The sequence below is a fragment of the Brachyhypopomus gauderio genome, unplaced genomic scaffold (genome assembly GCF_052324685.1).
Source record: "Brachyhypopomus gauderio isolate BG-103 unplaced genomic scaffold, BGAUD_0.2 sc374, whole genome shotgun sequence".
In the NCBI taxonomy this organism is placed as follows: domain Eukaryota; kingdom Metazoa; phylum Chordata; class Actinopteri; order Gymnotiformes; family Hypopomidae; genus Brachyhypopomus; species Brachyhypopomus gauderio.
In genome coordinates this window covers 22,381-40,256 of record NW_027507195.1, presented here as the reverse complement: position 1 = coordinate 40,256, position 17,876 = coordinate 22,381, and the positions used below count along the sequence as shown (strand labels likewise).

Genomic DNA, 17,876 nt, shown 5'->3' with positions numbered 1-17,876 from the left:
CACAACAAAACATCAAACAGTTTATGTCTGTTTATAATTTTTCAACAGAATGCACAGGTCATTCAAAAGCTGAGGCTTTCCGCCTAGCTAGGTCGAGTTCATGCCGAAACCCGGGATCGAACCAGGGACCTTTAGATCTTCAGTCTAACGCTCTCCCAACTGAGCTATTTCGGCAAGCTGCAGATAGACCACGTCGAGATGCAAACGAAACTTTATCAACGACTGTTACCTTTCCTTAGGTTCTTGCAACATGCTTTCACAGCGTAACGGTTTCGGCACAGTGAAATTCACGGACAGGTACGGCAAGACCTAATTTGGCAATGTTTATCATGATGCCAACATGAGAAAACCTTGTGGGTCAATGCTGGATTCGGTATTATTTCCTAGTCGGGCTGAGCTGATCCGTAAGCTTTCCTTAACCCTTATATGGTCCAAGGGTCTGTGGGACCCATTTTTAAAAAATCAGCTTAAAAAAATTCTACAATTTTTTTTTTTTCAAACTGAGATTCATTGGTCCTTGGCTCATTTTCTGTGAGCAACATAAATCAGAAAATATTTTCAATGACCACCCCCCCGTACCCCCCCCTTCACATTTGTATTACATACAGGGTCCAGGGTCCACTGGGCCCTGGGCTAGTCAAAGTGGGCAATCAACATTGGGTTGGGTAGTTGATAGTCGTCTGTATGACTTTAAAGGATATACAAACAAAGGACAGAGGAGTTTGGCATGCAAAGGTGAGCAACCATCAACACTTTTGATGGTTGTCACATCAGGGGTTGATTGCATATTGTCAGACAGGAGACGAAGAATCTCTATAGAGACAAAGGGGTGAGATCTGAAAGAAGCATCTTTTCTCTCAGCCCTCATTATCCCTCCCTCCTCTCTGGACCTGTGTGTGTGTGTGTGTGTGTGTGTGTGTGTGTGTGTGAGTGTGTGTTTCATCCAATCATGGGGACATGATGCTATAAATGCTAAAAATGCTAAAAATGCTATAAAAGATGGCAAAGCGATTCTCAGTTCAGACTGCCTTACAGCTGCTATTGGAAGAGACAGAGGATTTTGATGGTGATTCAGAAGAAGAAATTTCAGGATCACATTTCTGAAATATCAGAGTCTGATAGTGATAATGAAAAGGCGGATGAGCAGCAGCCAGCTCCGTTAGCACCAGCCCGTCAGCAGCTAGCCATAGGACCAGCCTGTCAGCCAGCATGATTTATGATTCATTTCCTTATTGTGTTACATTTTAATAAAAAAGTAACTAATAAATAAATGAGAGCAAACTAATTTAACATATGTATTGTTTATTTTACTTGCAATTGGGCTAAATCTGCTGATTATTTTAACAAAAAATGCAATGGGTCCCCCACGCCCAGCTGGACCCCAAGAAGGTAGACCACGCCCGGATCTCATCAGGGTTAAAACTCCAATCAAAAGGATAAACTCTTGAGAGAGGGATTAGCTCAAGTGGTAGAGCGCTCGCTTTGCATGCGAGAGGTAGTGGGATCGATGCCCACATTCTCCAAAGCTCTCTTACTGACTCCTTGCTTGCTTACGATAAGCATGAAGCAGCCAGCTCTAGTCTTAAGGGAATAATTTCATGACCTTCAAAGGTCTCTTAGAACATGGTCACTTTGGATTCCTCCAGCAAACAGTTGACATCTTTGCCACATCTCTTTTTACTTTTGGACAAAGGCTGTCCATAAGCCGAAGGAAGCAGAGGAAAGTCCAATTCAGTCAAAACTTAAGCATGTCGTGAAGTGGTACACCTATGCTTTTGGACAACGCGTACATGCAAGTTGACACCTACACATTTCCTTCTCCAAATGCTTTATCAGCAGATGAATTGAACATCTAGAGTCTCGAGTTCTGACAATCCCACTGTGAAATCTCACAACAAAACATCAAACAGTTTATGTCTGTTTATAATTTTTCAACAGAATGCACAGGTCATTCAAAAGCTGAGGCTTTCCACCTAGCTAGGTCGAATTCATGCCGAAACCCGGGATCGAACCAGGGACCTTTAGATCTTCAGTCTAACGCTCTCCCAACTGAGCTATTTCGGCAAGCTGCAGATAAACCACGTCGAGATGCAAACGAAACTTTATCAACGACTGTTACCTTTCCTTAGGTTCTTGCAACATGCTTTCACAGCGTAACGGTTTCGGCACAGTGAAATTCACGGACAGGTACAGCAAGACCTAATTTGGCAATGTTTATCATGATGCCAACATGAGAAAACCTTGTGGGTCAATGCTGGATTCGGTATTATTTCCTAGTCGGGCTGAGCTGATCCGTAAGCTTTCCTTAAAACTCCAATCAAAAGGATAAACTCTTGAGAGGGGGATTAGCTCAAGTGGTAGAGCGCTCGCTTTGCATGCGAGAGGTAGTGGGATCGATGCCCACATTCTCCAAAGCTCTCTTACTGACTCCTTGCTTGCTTACGATAAGCATGAAGCAGCCAGCTCTAGTCTTAAGGGAATCATTTCATGACCTTCAAAGGTCTCTTAGAACATGGTCACTTTGGATTCCTCCAGCAAACAGTTAACATCTTTGCCACATCTCTTTTTACTTTTGGACAAAGGCTGTCCATAAGCCGAAGGAAGCAGAGGAAAGTCCAATTCAGTCAAAACTTAAGCATGTCGTGAAGTGGTACACCTATGCTTTTGGACAACGCGTACATGCAAGTTGACACCTACACATTTCCTTCTCCAAATGCTTTATCAGCAGATGAATTGAACATCTAGAGTCTCGAGTTCTGACAATCCCACTGTGAAATCTCACAACAAAACATCAAACAGTTTATGTCTGTTTATAATTTTTCAACAGAATGCACAGGTCATTCAAAAGCTGAGGCTTACCGCCTAGCTAGGTCGAGTTCATGCCGAAACCCGGGATCGAACCAGGGACCTTTAGATCTTCAGTCTAACGCTCTCCCAACTGAGCTATTTCGGCAAGCTGCAGATAAACCACGTCGAGATGCAAACGAAACTTTTTCAACGACTGTTACCTTTCCTTAGGTTCTTGCAACATGCTTTCACAGCGTAACGGTTTCGGCACAGTGAAATTCACGGACAGGTACGGCAAGACCTAATTTGGCAATGTTTATCATGATGCCAACATGAGAAAACCTTGTGGGTCAATGCTGGATTCGGTATTATTTCCTAGTCGGGCTGAGCTGATCCGTAAGCTTTCCTTAATACTCCAATCAAAAGGATAAACTCTTGAGAGGGGGATTAGCTCAAGTGGTAGAGCGCTTGCTTTGCATGCGAGAGGTAGTGGGATCAATGCCCACATTCTCCATAGCTCTCTTACTGACTCCTTGCTTGCTTACGATAAGCATGAAGCAGCCAGCTCTAGTCTTAAGGGAATCATTTCATGACCTTCAAAGGTCTCTTAGAACATGGTCACTTTGGATTCCTCCAACAAACAGTTGACATCTTTGCCACATCTCTTTTTACTTTTGGACAAAGACTGTCCATAAGCCGAAGGAAGCAGAGGAAAGTCCAATTCAGTCAAAACTTAAGCATGTCGTGAAGTGGTACACCTATGCTTTTGGACAACGCGTACATGCAAGTTGACACCTACACATTTCCTTCTCCAAATGCTTTATCAGCAGATGAATTGAACATCTAGAGTCTCGAGTTCTGACAATCCCACTGTGAAATCTCACAACAAAACATCAAACAGTTTATGTCTGTTTATAATTTTTCAACAGAATGCACAGGTAATTCAAAAGCTGAGGCTTTCCGCCTAGCTAGGTCGAGTTCATGCCGAAACCCGGGATCGAACCAGGGACCTTTAGATCTTCAGTCTAACGCTCTCCCAACTGAGCTATTTCGGCAAGCTGCAGATAAACCACGTCGAGATGCAAACGAAACTTTATCAACGACTGTTACCTTTCCTTAGGTTCTTGCAACATGCTTTCACAGCGTAACGGTTTTGGCACAGTGAAATTCACGGACAGGTACAGCAAGACCTAATTTGGCAATGTTTATCATGATGCCAACATGAGAAAACCTTGTGGGTCAATGCTGGATTCGGTATTATTTCCTAGTCGGGCTGAGCTGATCCGTAAGCTTTCCTTAAAACTCCAATCAAAAGAATAAACTCTTGAGAGGGGGATTAGCTCAAGTGGTAGAGCGCTCGCTTTGCATGCGAGAGGTAGTGGGATCGATGCCCACATTCTCCAAAGCTCTCTTACTGACTCCTTGCTTGCTTACGATAAGCATGAAGCAGCCAGCTCTAGTCTTAAGGGAATCATTTCATGACCTTCAAAGGTCTCTTAGAACATGGTCACTTTGGATTCCTCCAGCAAACAGTTAACATCTTTGCCACATCTCTTTTTACTTTTGGACAAAGGCTGTCCATAAGCCGAAGGAAGCAGAGGAAAGTCCAATTCAGTCAAAACTTAAGCATGTCGTGAAGTGGTACACCTATGCTTTTGGACAACGCGTACATGCAAGTTGACACCTACACATTTCCTTCTCCAAATGCTTTATCAGCAGATGAATTGAACATCTAGAGTCTCGAGTTCTGACAATCCCACTGTGAAATCTCACAACAAAACATCAAACAGTTTATGTCTGTTTATAATTTTTCAACAGAATGCACAGGTCATTCAAAAGCTGAGGCTTACCGCCTAGCTAGGTCGAGTTCATGCCAAAACCCGGGATCGAACCAGGGACCTTTAGATCTTCAGTCTAACGCTCTCCCAACTGAGCTATTTCGGCAAGCTGCAGATAAACCACGTCGAGATGCAAACGAAACTTTTTCAACGACTGTTACCTTTCCTTAGGTTCTTGCAACATGCTTTCACAGCGTAACGGTTTCGGCACAGTGAAATTCACGGACAGGTACGGCAAGACCTAATTTGGCAATGTTTATCATGATGCCAACATGAGAAAACCTTGTGGGTCAATGCTGGATTCGGTATTATTTCCTAGTCGGGCTGAGCTGATCCGTAAGCTTTCCTTAATACTCCAATCAAAAGGATAAACTCTTGAGAGGGGCATTAGCTCAAGTGGTAGAGCGCTCGCTTTGCATGCGAGAGGTAGTGGGATCGATGCCCACATTCTCCAAAGCTCTCTTACTGACTCCTTGCTTGCTTACGATAAGCATGAAGCAGCCAGCTCTAGTCTTAAGGGAATAATTTCATGACCTTCAAAGGTCTCTTAGAACATTGTCACTTTGGATTCCTCCAGCAAACAGTTGACATCTTTGCCACATCTCTTTTTACTTTTGGACAAAGGCTGTCCATAAGCCGAAGGAAGCAGAGGAAAGTCCAATTCAGTCAAAACTTAAGCATGTCGTGAAGTGGTACACCTATGCTTTTGGACAACGCGTACATGCAAGTTGACACCTACACATTTCCTTCTCCAAATGCTTTATCAGCAGATGAATTGAACATCTAGAGTCTCGAGTTCTGACAATCCCACTGTGAAATCTCACAACAAAACATCAAACAGTTTATGTCTGTTTATAATTTTTCAACAGAATGCACAGGTCATTCAAAAGCTGAGGCTTTCCACCTAGCTAGGTCGAATTCATGCCGAAACCCAGGATCGAACCAGGGACCTTTAGATCTTCAGTCTAACGCTCTCCCAACTGAGCTATTTCGGCAAGCTGCAGATAAACCACGTCGAGATGCAAACGAAACTTTATCAACGACTGTTACCTTTCCTTAGGTTCTTGCAACATGCTTTCACAGCGTAACGGTTTCGGCACAGTGAAATTCACGGACAGGTACAGCAAGACCTAATTTGGCAATGTTTATCATGATGCCAACATGAGAAAACCTTGTGGGTCAATGCTGGATTCGGTATTATTTCCTAGTCGGGCTGAGCTGATCCGTAAGCTTTCCTTAAAACTCCAATCAAAAGGATAAACTCTTGAGAGGGGGATTAGCTCAAGTGGTAGAGCGCTCGCTTTGCATGCGAGAGGTAGTGGGATCGATGCCCACATTCTCCAAAGCTCTCTTACTGACTCCTTGCTTGCTTACGATAAGCATGAAGCAGCCAGCTCTAGTCTTAAGGGAATCATTTCATGACCTTCAAAGGTCTCTTAGAACATGGTCACTTTGGATTCCTCCAGCAAACAGTTAACATCTTTGCCACATCTCTTTTTACTTTTGGACAAAGGCTGTCCATAAGCCGAAGGAAGCAGAGGAAAGTCCAATTCAGTCAAAACTTAAGCATGTCGTGAAGTGGTACACCTATGCTTTTGGACAACGCGTACATGCAAGTTGACACCTACACATTTCCTTCTCCAAATGCTTTATCAGCAGATGAATTGAACATCTAGAGTCTCGAGTTCTGACAATCCCACTGTGAAATCTCACAACAAAACATCAAACAGTTTATGTCTGTTTATAATTTTTCAACAGAATGCAAAGGTCATTCAAAAGCTGAGGCTTTCCACCTAGCTAGGTCGAATTCATGCGGAAACCCGGGATCAAACCAGGGACCTTTAGACCTTCAGTCTAACGCTCTCCCAACTGAGCTATTCCGGCAAGCTGCAGATAAACCACGTCGAGATGCAAACGAAACTTTATCAACGACTGTTACCTTTCCTTAGGTTCTTGCAACATGCTTTCACAGCGTAACGGTTTTGGCACAGTGAAATTCACGGACAGGTACAGCAAGACCTAATTTGGCAATGTTTATCATGATGCCAACATGAGAAAACCTTGTGGGTCAATGCTGGATTCGGTATTATTTCCTAGTCGGGCTGAGCTGATCCGTAAGCTTTCCTTAATACTCCAATCAAAAGGATAAACTCTTGAGAGGGGCATTAGCTCAAGTGGTAGAGCGCTCGCTTTGCATGCGAGAGGTAGTGGGATCGATGCCCACATTCTCCAAAGCTCTCTTACTGACTCCTTGCTTGCTTACGATAAGCATGAAGCAGCCAGCTCTAGTCTTAAGGGAATCATTTCATGACCTTCAAAGGTCTCTTAGAACATGGTCACTTTGGATTCCTCCAGCAAACAGTTAACATCTTTGCCACATCTCTTTTTACTTTTGGACAAAGGCTGTCCATAAGCCGAAGGAAGCAGAGGAAAGTCCAATTCAGTCAAAACTTAAGCATGTCGTGAAGTGGTACACCTATGCTTTTGGACAACGCGTACATGCAAGTTGACACCTACACATTTCCTTCTCCAAATGCTTTATCAGCAGATGAATTGAACATCTAGAGTCTCGAGTTCTGACAATCCCACTGTGAAATCTCACAACAAAACATCAAACAGTTTATGTCTGTTTATAATTTTTCAACAGAATGCAAAGGTCATTCAAAAGCTGAGGCTTTCCACCTAGCTAGGTCGAATTCATGCGGAAACCCGGGATCAAACCAGGGACCTTTAGACCTTCAGTCTAACGCTCTCCCAACTGAGCTATTCCGGCAAGCTGCAGATAAACCACGTCGAGATGCAAACGAAACTTTATCAACGACTGTTACCTTTCCTTAGGTTCTTGCAACATGCTTTCACAGCGTAACGGTTTTGGCACAGTGAAATTCACGGACAGGTACAGCAAGACCTAATTTGGCAATGTTTATCATGATGCCAACATGAGAAAACCTTGTGGGTCAATGCTGGATTCGGTATTATTTCCTAGTCGGGCTGAGCTGATCCGTAAGCTTTCCTTAAAACTCCAATCAAAAGGATAAACTCTTGAGAGGGGGATTAGCTCAAGTGGTAGAGCGCTCGCTTTGCATGCGAGAGGTAGTGGGATCGATGCCCACATTCTCCAAAGCTCTCTTACTGACTCCTTGCTTGCTTACGATAAGCATGAAGCAGCCAGCTCTAGTCTTAAGGGAATCATTTCATGACCTTCAAAGGTCTCTTAGAACATGGTCACTTTGGATTCCTCCAGCAAACAGTTAACATCTTTGCCACATCTCTTTTTACTTTTGGACAAAGGCTGTCCATAAGCCGAAGGAAGCAGAGGAAAGTCCAATTCAGTCAAAACTTAAGCATGTCGTGAAGTGGTACACCTATGCTTTTGGACAACGCGTACATGCAAGTTGACACCTACACATTTCCTTCTCCAAATGCTTTATCAGCAGATGAATTGAACATCTAGAGTCTCGAGTTCTGACAATCCCACTGTGAAATCTCACAACAAAACATCAAACAGTTTATGTCTGTTTATAATTTTTCAACAGAATGCAAAGGTCATTCAAAAGCTGAGGCTTTCCACCTAGCTAGGTCGAATTCATGCGGAAACCCGGGATCAAACCAGGGACCTTTAGACCTTCAGTCTAACGCTCTCCCAACTGAGCTATTCCGGCAAGCTGCAGATAAACCACGTCGAGATGCAAACGAAACTTTATCAACGACTGTTACCTTTCCTTAGGTTCTTGCAACATGCTTTCACAGCGTAACGGTTTTGGCACAGTGAAATTCACGGACAGGTACAGCAAGACCTAATTTGGCAATGTTTATCATGATGCCAACATGAGAAAACCTTGTGGGTCAATGCTGGATTCGGTATTATTTCCTAGTCGGGCTGAGCTGATCCGTAAGCTTTCCTTAATACTCCAATCAAAAGGATAAACTCTTGAGAGGGGCATTAGCTCAAGTGGTAGAGCGCTCGCTTTGCATGCGAGAGGTAGTGGGATCGATGCCCACATTCTCCAAAGCTCTCTTACTGACTCCTTGCTTGCTTACGATAAGCATGAAGCAGCCAGCTCTAGTCTTAAGGGAATCATTTCATGACCTTCAAAGGTCTCTTAGAACATGGTCACTTTGGATTCCTCCAGCAAACAGTTGACATCTTTGCCACATCTCTTTTTACTTTTGGACAAAGACTGTCCATAAGCCAAAGGAAGCAGAGGAAAGTCCAATTCAGTCAAAACTTAAGCATGTCGTGAAGTGGTACACCTATGCTTTTGGACAACGCGTACATGCAAGTTGACACCTACACATTTCCTTCTCCAAATGCTTTATCAGCAGATGAATTGAACATCTAGAGTCTCGAGTTCTGACAATCCCACTGTGAAATCTCACAACAAAACATCAAACAGTTTATGTCTGTTTATAATTTTTCAACAGAATGCACAGGTCATTCAAAAGCTGAGGCTTACCGCCTAGCTAGGTCGAGTTCATGCCGAAACCCGGGATCGAACCAGGGACCTTTAGATCTTCAGTCTAACGCTCTCCCAACTGAGCTATTTCGGCAAGCTGCAGATAAACCACGTCGAGATGCAAACGAAACTTTTTCAACGACTGTTACCTTTCCTTAGGTTCTTGCAACATGCTTTCACAGCGTAACGGTTTCGGCACAGTGAAATTCACGGACAGGTACGGCAAGACCTAATTTGGCAATGTTTATCATGATGCCAACATGAGAAAACCTTGTGGGTCAATGCTGGATTCGGTATTATTTCCTAGTCGGGCTGAGCTGATCCGTAAGCTTTCCTTAATACTCCAATCAAAAGGATAAACTCTTGAGAGGGGCATTAGCTCAAGTGGTAGAGCGCTCGCTTTGCATGCGAGAGGTAGTGGGATCGATGCCCACATTCTCCAAAGCTCTCTTACTGACTCCTTGCTTGCTTACGATAAGCATGAAGCAGCCAGCTCTAGTCTTAAGGGAATCATTTCATGACCTTCAAAGGTCTCTTAGAACATGGTCACTTTGGATTCCTCCAGCAAACAGTTGACATATTTGCCACATCTCTTTTTACTTTTGGACAAAGGCTGTCCATAAGCCGAAGGAAGCAGAGGAAAGTCCAATTCAGTCAAAACTTAAGCATGTCGTGAAGTGGTACACCTATGCTTTTGGACAACGCGTACATGCAAGTTGACACCTACACATTTCCTTCTCCAAATGCTTTATCAGCAGATGAATTGAACATCTAGAGTCTCGAGTTCTGACAATCCCACTGTGAAATCTCACAACAAAACATCAAACAGTTTATGTCTGTTTATAATTTTTCAACAGAATGCACAGGTCATTCAAAAGCTGAGGCTTACCGCCTAGCTAGGTCGAGTTCATGCCGAAACCCGGGATCGAACCAGGGACCTTTAGATCTTCAGTCTAACGCTCTCCCAACTGAGCTATTTCGGCAAGCTGCAGATAAACCACGTCGAGATGCAAACGAAACTTTTTCAACGACTGTTACCTTTCCTTAGGTTCTTGCAACATGCTTTCACAGCGTAACGGTTTCGGCACAGTGAAATTCACGGACAGGTACGGCAAGACCTAATTTGGCAATGTTTATCATGATGCCAACATGAGAAAACCTTGTGGGTCAATGCTGGATTCGGTATTATTTCCTAGTCGGGCTGAGCTGATCCGTAAGCTTTCCTTAATACTCCAATCAAAAGGATAAACTCTTGAGAGGGGCATTAGCTCAAGTGGTAGAGCGCTCGCTTTGCATGCGAGAGGTAGTGGGATCGATGCCCACATTCTCCAAAGCTCTCTTACTGACTCCTTGCTTGCTTACGATAAGCATGAAGCAGCCAGCTCTAGTCTTAAGGGAATAATTTCATGACCTTCAAAGGTCTCTTAGAACATGGTCACTTTGGATTCCTCCAGCAAACAGTTGACATATTTGCCACATCTCTTTTTACTTTTGGACAAAGGCTGTCCATAAGCCGAAGGAAGCAGAGGAAAGTCCAATTCAGTCAAAACTTAAGCATGTCGTGAAGTGGTACACCTATGCTTTTGGACAACGCGTACATGCAAGTTGACACCTACACATTTCCTTCTCCAAATGCTTTATCAGCAGATGAATTGAACATCTAGAGTCTCGAGTTCTGACAATCCCACTGTGAAATCTCACAACAAAACATCAAACAGTTTATGTCTGTTTATAATTTTTCAACAGAATGCACAGGTCATTCAAAAGCTGAGGCTTACCGCCTAGCTAGGTCGAGTTCATGCCGAAACCCGGGATCGAACCAGGGACCTTTAGATCTTCAGTCTAACGCTCTCCCAACTGAGCTATTTCGGCAAGCTGCAGATAAACCACGTCGAGATGCAAACGAAACTTTTTCAACGACTGTTACCTTTCCTTAGGTTCTTGCAACATGCTTTCACAGCGTAACGGTTTCGGCACAGTGAAATTCACGGACAGGTACGGCAAGACCTAATTTGGCAATGTTTATCATGATGCCAACATGAGAAAACCTTGTGGGTCAATGCTGGATTCGGTATTATTTCCTAGTCGGGCTGAGCTGATCCGTAAGCTTTCCTTAATACTCCAATCAAAAGGATAAACTCTTGAGAGGGGCATTAGCTCAAGTGGTAGAGCGCTCGCTTTGCATGCGAGAGGTAGTGGGATCGATGCCCACATTCTCCAAAGCTCTCTTACTGACTCCTTGCTTGCTTACGATAAGCATGAAGCAGCCAGCTCTAGTCTTAAGGGAATAATTTCATGACCTTCAAAGGTCTCTTAGAACATGGTCACTTTGGATTCCTCCAGCAAACAGTTGACATCTTTGCCACATCTCTTTTTACTTTTGGACAAAGGCTGTCCATAAGCCGAAGGAAGCAGAGGAAAGTCCAATTCAGTCAAAACTTAAGCATGTCGTGAAGTGGTACACCTATGCTTTTGGACAACGCGTACATGCAAGTTGACACCTACACATTTCCTTCTCCAAATGCTTTATCAGCAGATGAATTGAACATCTAGAGTCTCGAGTTCTGACAATCCCACTGTGAAATCTCACAACAAAACATCAAACAGTTTATGTCTGTTTATAATTTTTCAACAGAATGCACAGGTCATTCAAAAGCTGAGGCTTTCCGCCTAGCTAGGTCGAGTTCATGCCGAAACCCGGGATCGAACCAGGGACCTTTAGATCTTCAGTCTAACGCTCTCCCAACTGAGCTATTTCGGCAAGCTGCAGATAGACCACGTCGAGATGCAAACGAAACTTTATCAACGACTGTTACCTTTCCTTAGGTTCTTGCAACATGCTTTCACAGCGTAACGGTTTCGGCACAGTGAAATTCACGGACAGGTACGGCAAGACCTAATTTGGCAATGTTTATCATGATGCCAACATGAGAAAACCTTGTGGGTCAATGCTGGATTCGGTATTATTTCCTAGTCGGGCTGAGCTGATCCGTAAGCTTTCCTTAAAACTCCAATCAAAAGGATAAACTCTTGAGAGAGGGATTAGCTCAAGTGGTAGAGCGCTCGCTTTGCATGCGAGAGGTAGTGGGATCGATGCCCACATTCTCCAAAGCTCTCTTACTGACTCCTTGCTTGCTTACGATAAGCATGAAGCAGCCAGCTCTAGTCTTAAGGGAATAATTTCATGACCTTCAAAGGTCTCTTAGAACATGGTCACTTTGGATTCCTCCAGCAAACAGTTGACATCTTTGCCACATCTCTTTTTACTTTTGGACAAAGGCTGTCCATAAGCCGAAGGAAGCAGAGGAAAGTCCAATTCAGTCAAAACTTAAGCATGTCGTGAAGTGGTACACCTATGCTTTTGGACAACGCGTACATGCAAGTTGACACCTACACATTTCCTTCTCCAAATGCTTTATCAGCAGATGAATTGAACATCTAGAGTCTCGAGTTCTGACAATCCCACTGTGAAATCTCACAACAAAACATCAAACAGTTTATGTCTGTTTATAATTTTTCAACAGAATGCACAGGTCATTCAAAAGCTGAGGCTTTCCACCTAGCTAGGTCGAATTCATGCCGAAACCCGGGATCGAACCAGGGACCTTTAGATCTTTAGTCTAACGCTCTCCCAACTGAGCTATTTCGGCAAGCTGCAGATAAACCACGTCGAGATGCAAACGAAACTTTATCAACGACTGTTACCTTTCCTTAGGTTCTTGCAACATGCTTTCACAGCGTAACGGTTTCGGCACAGTGAAATTCACGGACAGGTACAGCAAGACCTAATTTGGCAATGTTTATCATGATGCCAACATGAGAAAACCTTGTGGGTCAATGCTGGATTCGGTATTATTTCCTAGTCGGGCTGAGCTGATCCGTAAGCTTTCCTTAAAACTCCAATCAAAAGGATAAACTCTTGAGAGGGGGATTAGCTCAAGTGGTAGAGCGCTCGCTTTGCATGCGAGAGGTAGTGGGATCGATGCCCACATTCTCCAAAGCTCTCTTACTGACTCCTTGCTTGCTTACGATAAGCATGAAGCAGCCAGCTCTAGTCTTAAGGGAATCATTTCATGACCTTCAAAGGTCTCTTAGAACATGGTCACTTTGGATTCCTCCAGCAAACAGTTAACATCTTTGCCACATCTCTTTTTACTTTTGGACAAAGGCTGTCCATAAGCCGAAGGAAGCAGAGGAAAGTCCAATTCAGTCAAAACTTAAGCATGTCGTGAAGTGGTACACCTATGCTTTTGGACAACGCGTACATGCAAGTTGACACCTACACATTTCCTTCTCCAAATGCTTTATCAGCAGATGAATTGAACATCTAGAGTCTCGAGTTCTGACAATCCCACTGTGAAATCTCACAACAAAACATCAAACAGTTTATGTCTGTTTATAATTTTTCAACAGAATGCAAAGGTCATTCAAAAGCTGAGGCTTTCCACCTAGCTAGGTCGAATTCATGCGGAAACCCGGGATCAAACCAGGGACCTTTAGACCTTCAGTCTAACGCTCTCCCAACTGAGCTATTCCGGCAAGCTGCAGATAAACCACGTCGAGATGCAAACGAAACTTTATCAACGACTGTTACCTTTCCTTAGGTTCTTGCAACATGCTTTCACAGCGTAACGGTTTTGGCACAGTGAAATTCACGGACAGGTACAGCAAGACCTAATTTGGCAATGTTTATCATGATGCCAACATGAGAAAACCTTGTGGGTCAATGCTGGATTCGGTATTATTTCCTAGTCGGGCTGAGCTGATCCGTAAGCTTTCCTTAATACTCCAATCAAAAGGATAAACTCTTGAGAGGGGCATTAGCTCAAGTGGTAGAGCGCTCGCTTTGCATGCGAGAGGTAGTGGGATCGATGCCCACATTCTCCAAAGCTCTCTTACTGACTCCTTGCTTGCTTACGATAAGCATGAAGCAGCCAGCTCTAGTCTTAAGGGAATCATTTCATGACCTTCAAAGGTCTCTTAGAACATGGTCACTTTGGATTCCTCCAGCAAACAGTTGACATCTTTGCCACATCTCTTTTTACTTTTGGACAAAGACTGTCCATAAGCCAAAGGAAGCAGAGGAAAGTCCAATTCAGTCAAAACTTAAGCATGTCGTGAAGTGGTACACCTATGCTTTTGGACAACGCGTACATGCAAGTTGACACCTACACATTTCCTTCTCCAAATGCTTTATCAGCAGATGAATTGAACATCTAGAGTCTCGAGTTCTGACAATCCCACTGTGAAATCTCACAACAAAACATCAAACAGTTTATGTCTGTTTATAATTTTTCAACAGAATGCACAGGTCATTCAAAAGCTGAGGCTTACCGCCTAGCTAGGTCGAGTTCATGCCGAAACCCGGGATCGAACCAGGGACCTTTAGATCTTCAGTCTAACGCTCTCCCAACTCCGCCAAAGCTGGGGAACAATCGTCTGTATGAGGGGGGGAAGAAGGGGAAGAAAAAGGAAAAAAAAATTGAGAAAAGATCGGGAGGTCGCAGGTTCGAATCCAGCCTGGATATAAATATTTGTAACTGAGAATCTTGCCGTGGATATTTTGTGTGATAATATTCTAAGAAATATTTTGCAAAATTTTATTTTATGGCTGTCAGCAGTGCCTACAATTACGGGGCACCCGTGTCACAATTTATATATTGTAATATATATGTGCATTTCATACACATACATATGAGTTGTTTCATCATATTAGGCTTATTGCTTGATTTAATAAATTCACACTCTGTATTTGTATTCACACTTTATATATTTATTCACACTTTATATACTTTATACACTTTATGTATATATATATATATATAATAAACATGAATAAAATTAACAAAATGATATTCTAATACAATTAACAAAATTATACTACAATTTACATAAAAATAAAATATTAAATCTACACTAATACATATATACACATATTAATGCCACAGCAGCTGAACTATAAAAAATTCCAATAAACTACAGCAAAACATTTTAAACCATTAAAGATAATAATAATTATATTTTAGTATTATAAAAATACAATAGTAATGTATGAAAATAAAGTATACACATTAATCACAGTTTTCTCATCTTTTCCAGCCACTGTTCCTTGGTATTAGTCTCTGTCATAGGACAGAAGATCTTCCCCTTGTACTGGCTATGGCCAGTTGCTGTTTTGCGTGACTGTCCACACTTCCTACAGGTATTATATGGGACTGTCTGCTTGTAATGTCGCTCAGTGGGGGTAGCAGGCTGAGGGACAGAACTGGGCAACAACACCTGAGGCATGACAGACATAGCTGGTCCTGCGGGTAACATCATCAGTACAGGTGAAGGTCTTGGCTGTATCATTCTCAAAGAGGCCTGTGAACCAGACTCCATGGAAGCAACAGGAGGCTGAATGGAAGTGTCCTGATGTCGTTGACTAGGGGCTAATGGTGGTGTGGCACTGGGCAGAATTTTTCTAAACTTAGTTTTTGCCTGACCTGCTGTGTTTGGTGGCACCTCTACCAGCTGAAGGATGGCCTGCTCCATCACTGTCCCATTGTTTAAAACAAGCTGCCTAATGTTCCTGTAGTCCTCCAACATCAGTGCCCACCTTGACAGACTTACTTGACCTGAGTTGTGGGGCTTCTGTGGATGTTGGCCAGTCTTACAAAGATGGTTTTAATGAGCCGACAGCAGTCAGGCCACTGAGCAGGGGAGCCACTTGATCCCAGAACACACCTTTTTGTGCTCTCAACACCAGGGGTGAAAACTGCCTTCTTTTTGGGGGATCTAAAGCGGGCAGTCAGCAGCCTATCCTGATGCCGAGCTGCATACACCAGTCTGTTTTTATCAAACTGGTTTAGGTTTTGCCACAAACTAACAATCGTGGTGGTCTGCTGGTTTGTCAGGGTGAGGCGTGTTTGAGTGCGAAGCTCAACCAGATACTCTGCTAATTCATCCACCCTTTCCATTCCAGGAATTTTATGGACATCCACAGCCTAGAAATAAAAATAATAATAATATGAAATGTTATAATGTCTGTATAAATGTGCATTTTCTATATACAATAAAGTTTTAATTACAATAAAGCATGAGAAAATAAAACATTTGTGTGTAGCATTCTTATTTGTGTGCTGTTTATTGGAGAATTTAACAATGAGCATGTTTAACAATGAAAGTAAGGTACTATCACTTACCATTTGTTGAGCTGAAGGCTCTGATGGAGACTGAATAGGCACTGGTGGAGGCTGGACCGAGGTCACTGGTGGAGGCTGGGCCGAGGTCACTGGTGGAGGCTGGGCCGAGGTCACTGGTGGAGGCTGGGCCGAGGTCACTGGTGAAGGCTGGACCGAGGTCACTGGTGGAGGCTGGGCCGAGGTCACTGGTGAAGGCTGGACCGAGTCATGGAACATGCCTGAAAATGTAGCAGAAATACTTTTTAAATATAGGGAGCAAATAAATATAGTTACTAAAACTCATCATAAACAGTCAACCCTAGTAATACATTATTCTGTATTTGCAGATTGCAGGTTTAATTAAAGTTACCTTATGAAATCCACAAACACATATACTTTATAATTAAAACAAACATAAATTAACAAATAAGTCAATCCATGGCAACTAAGAATGCATGTGAGCAGTTGGTACCAACTCACTAGTTACTAATGTGTTTTTAACCCTTTTAATAGTCCAAGGATTCGTATTACTCACTTAACCATATACTTTATAATGTTCGTTTCTACGTAGATACTTAGTAATAACAAAACAATAACATGTTAAGCAGGGTCACGTATTTTCTAAGGCGTTTAAAAACCGATAAATAACGCGTTTATATACCGGTAAATTACCTCACGATTTCTGCAATTGTCCGTTGAAAATCGAAAAAGAGGATAGATGGCTAACACAGAAAAACATTAATTAAATTATTCTTCAAGATTAGAATTAATTTAGGCTAGTTAGAAGTTATATGATAGTTTGCTAACGAGCTACGTTCATGACAGTCACCGCAGGAGACTACTACAGAGTATTTTTTAGCTGACTACCTTTCTGATGATCGCAAAATATATCTACAGTATTAATTTATTGGTTCCTTACACAAACAAATAAGGCATACCTGTGGCTTGTTGAGAAATCCCAAATCCGAGACGGTGTTTCTTCTACGCGGTGTAAGTTTATAAACTATGACGTGACCGGGGCAAGTTCACCTTCGTCGTGTCATTGGCCGAGGAAAAATGGAATGATGGTCAGGCATTGGCCAGAGGAAAAATGGAATGGTGGCCAGGCATTGGTCGAGGAAAAATGGAATGGTGGCCAGGGATAGGCCGAGGAAAACGAAGAAAATGGAATGGTTCGCGCGCCATTGGCCGAGCAAAAATGGAATGGGGCTCAGGCATTGGATGTATTTTACAGACGGGTGGCTTGCAGGTACCGCCATTTCGGCAAGCTGCAGATAAACCACGTCGAGATGCAAACGAAACTTTTTCAACGACTGTTACCTTTCCTTAGGTTCTTGCAACATGCTTTCACAGCGTAACGGTTTCGGCACAGTGAAATTCACGGACAGGTACGGCAAGACCTAATTTGGCAATGTTTATCATGATGCCAACATGAGAAAACCTTGTGGGTCAATGCTGGATTCGGTATTATTTCCTAGTCGGGCTGAGCTGATCCGTAAGCTTTCCTTAATACTCCAATCAAAAGGATAAACTCTTGAGAGGGGGATTAGCTCAAGTGGTAGAGCGCTTGCTTTGCATGCGAGAGGTAGTGGGATCAATGCCCACATTCTCCATAGCTCTCTTACTGACTC

At 43.0% G+C, this 17,876-nt stretch overlaps 15 non-coding genes across 15 annotated transcripts; all 15 read right to left on the bottom strand.

Moving 5' to 3' along the window:
* Positions 1-101: 101 nt before the first annotated feature.
* On the bottom strand, positions 102-174 carry trnaf-gaa (transfer RNA phenylalanine (anticodon GAA)). The gene has a single exon. It is a non-coding gene; the product is annotated as a tRNA-Phe (tRNA).
* A 1,817-nt stretch (positions 175-1,991) lies between these two features.
* trnaf-gaa (transfer RNA phenylalanine (anticodon GAA)) lies at positions 1,992-2,064 on the bottom strand. The gene has a single exon. It is a non-coding gene; the product is annotated as a tRNA-Phe (tRNA).
* An 816-nt stretch (positions 2,065-2,880) lies between these two features.
* On the bottom strand, positions 2,881-2,953 carry trnaf-gaa (transfer RNA phenylalanine (anticodon GAA)). The gene has a single exon. It is a non-coding gene; the product is annotated as a tRNA-Phe (tRNA).
* An 816-nt stretch (positions 2,954-3,769) lies between these two features.
* Positions 3,770-3,842, bottom strand: trnaf-gaa (transfer RNA phenylalanine (anticodon GAA)). Its single transcript has one exon. It is a non-coding gene; the product is annotated as a tRNA-Phe (tRNA).
* An 816-nt stretch (positions 3,843-4,658) lies between these two features.
* trnaf-gaa (transfer RNA phenylalanine (anticodon GAA)) lies at positions 4,659-4,731 on the bottom strand. Its single transcript has one exon. It is a non-coding gene; the product is annotated as a tRNA-Phe (tRNA).
* Positions 4,732-5,547: 816 nt separating this feature from the next.
* trnaf-gaa (transfer RNA phenylalanine (anticodon GAA)) lies at positions 5,548-5,620 on the bottom strand. The gene has a single exon. It is a non-coding gene; the product is annotated as a tRNA-Phe (tRNA).
* Positions 5,621-6,436: 816 nt separating this feature from the next.
* trnaf-gaa (transfer RNA phenylalanine (anticodon GAA)) lies at positions 6,437-6,509 on the bottom strand. Its single transcript has one exon. It is a non-coding gene; the product is annotated as a tRNA-Phe (tRNA).
* An 816-nt stretch (positions 6,510-7,325) lies between these two features.
* Positions 7,326-7,398, bottom strand: trnaf-gaa (transfer RNA phenylalanine (anticodon GAA)). Its single transcript has one exon. It is a non-coding gene; the product is annotated as a tRNA-Phe (tRNA).
* An 816-nt stretch (positions 7,399-8,214) lies between these two features.
* trnaf-gaa (transfer RNA phenylalanine (anticodon GAA)) lies at positions 8,215-8,287 on the bottom strand. The gene has a single exon. It is a non-coding gene; the product is annotated as a tRNA-Phe (tRNA).
* An 816-nt stretch (positions 8,288-9,103) lies between these two features.
* On the bottom strand, positions 9,104-9,176 carry trnaf-gaa (transfer RNA phenylalanine (anticodon GAA)). Its single transcript has one exon. It is a non-coding gene; the product is annotated as a tRNA-Phe (tRNA).
* Positions 9,177-9,992: 816 nt separating this feature from the next.
* Positions 9,993-10,065, bottom strand: trnaf-gaa (transfer RNA phenylalanine (anticodon GAA)). Its single transcript has one exon. It is a non-coding gene; the product is annotated as a tRNA-Phe (tRNA).
* Positions 10,066-10,881: 816 nt separating this feature from the next.
* trnaf-gaa (transfer RNA phenylalanine (anticodon GAA)) lies at positions 10,882-10,954 on the bottom strand. The gene has a single exon. It is a non-coding gene; the product is annotated as a tRNA-Phe (tRNA).
* An 816-nt stretch (positions 10,955-11,770) lies between these two features.
* Positions 11,771-11,843, bottom strand: trnaf-gaa (transfer RNA phenylalanine (anticodon GAA)). Its single transcript has one exon. It is a non-coding gene; the product is annotated as a tRNA-Phe (tRNA).
* An 816-nt stretch (positions 11,844-12,659) lies between these two features.
* On the bottom strand, positions 12,660-12,732 carry trnaf-aaa (transfer RNA phenylalanine (anticodon AAA)). Its single transcript has one exon. It is a non-coding gene; the product is annotated as a tRNA-Phe (tRNA).
* Positions 12,733-13,548: 816 nt separating this feature from the next.
* Positions 13,549-13,621, bottom strand: trnaf-gaa (transfer RNA phenylalanine (anticodon GAA)). The gene has a single exon. It is a non-coding gene; the product is annotated as a tRNA-Phe (tRNA).
* Between the last annotated feature and the right edge of the window lie 4,255 nt (positions 13,622-17,876).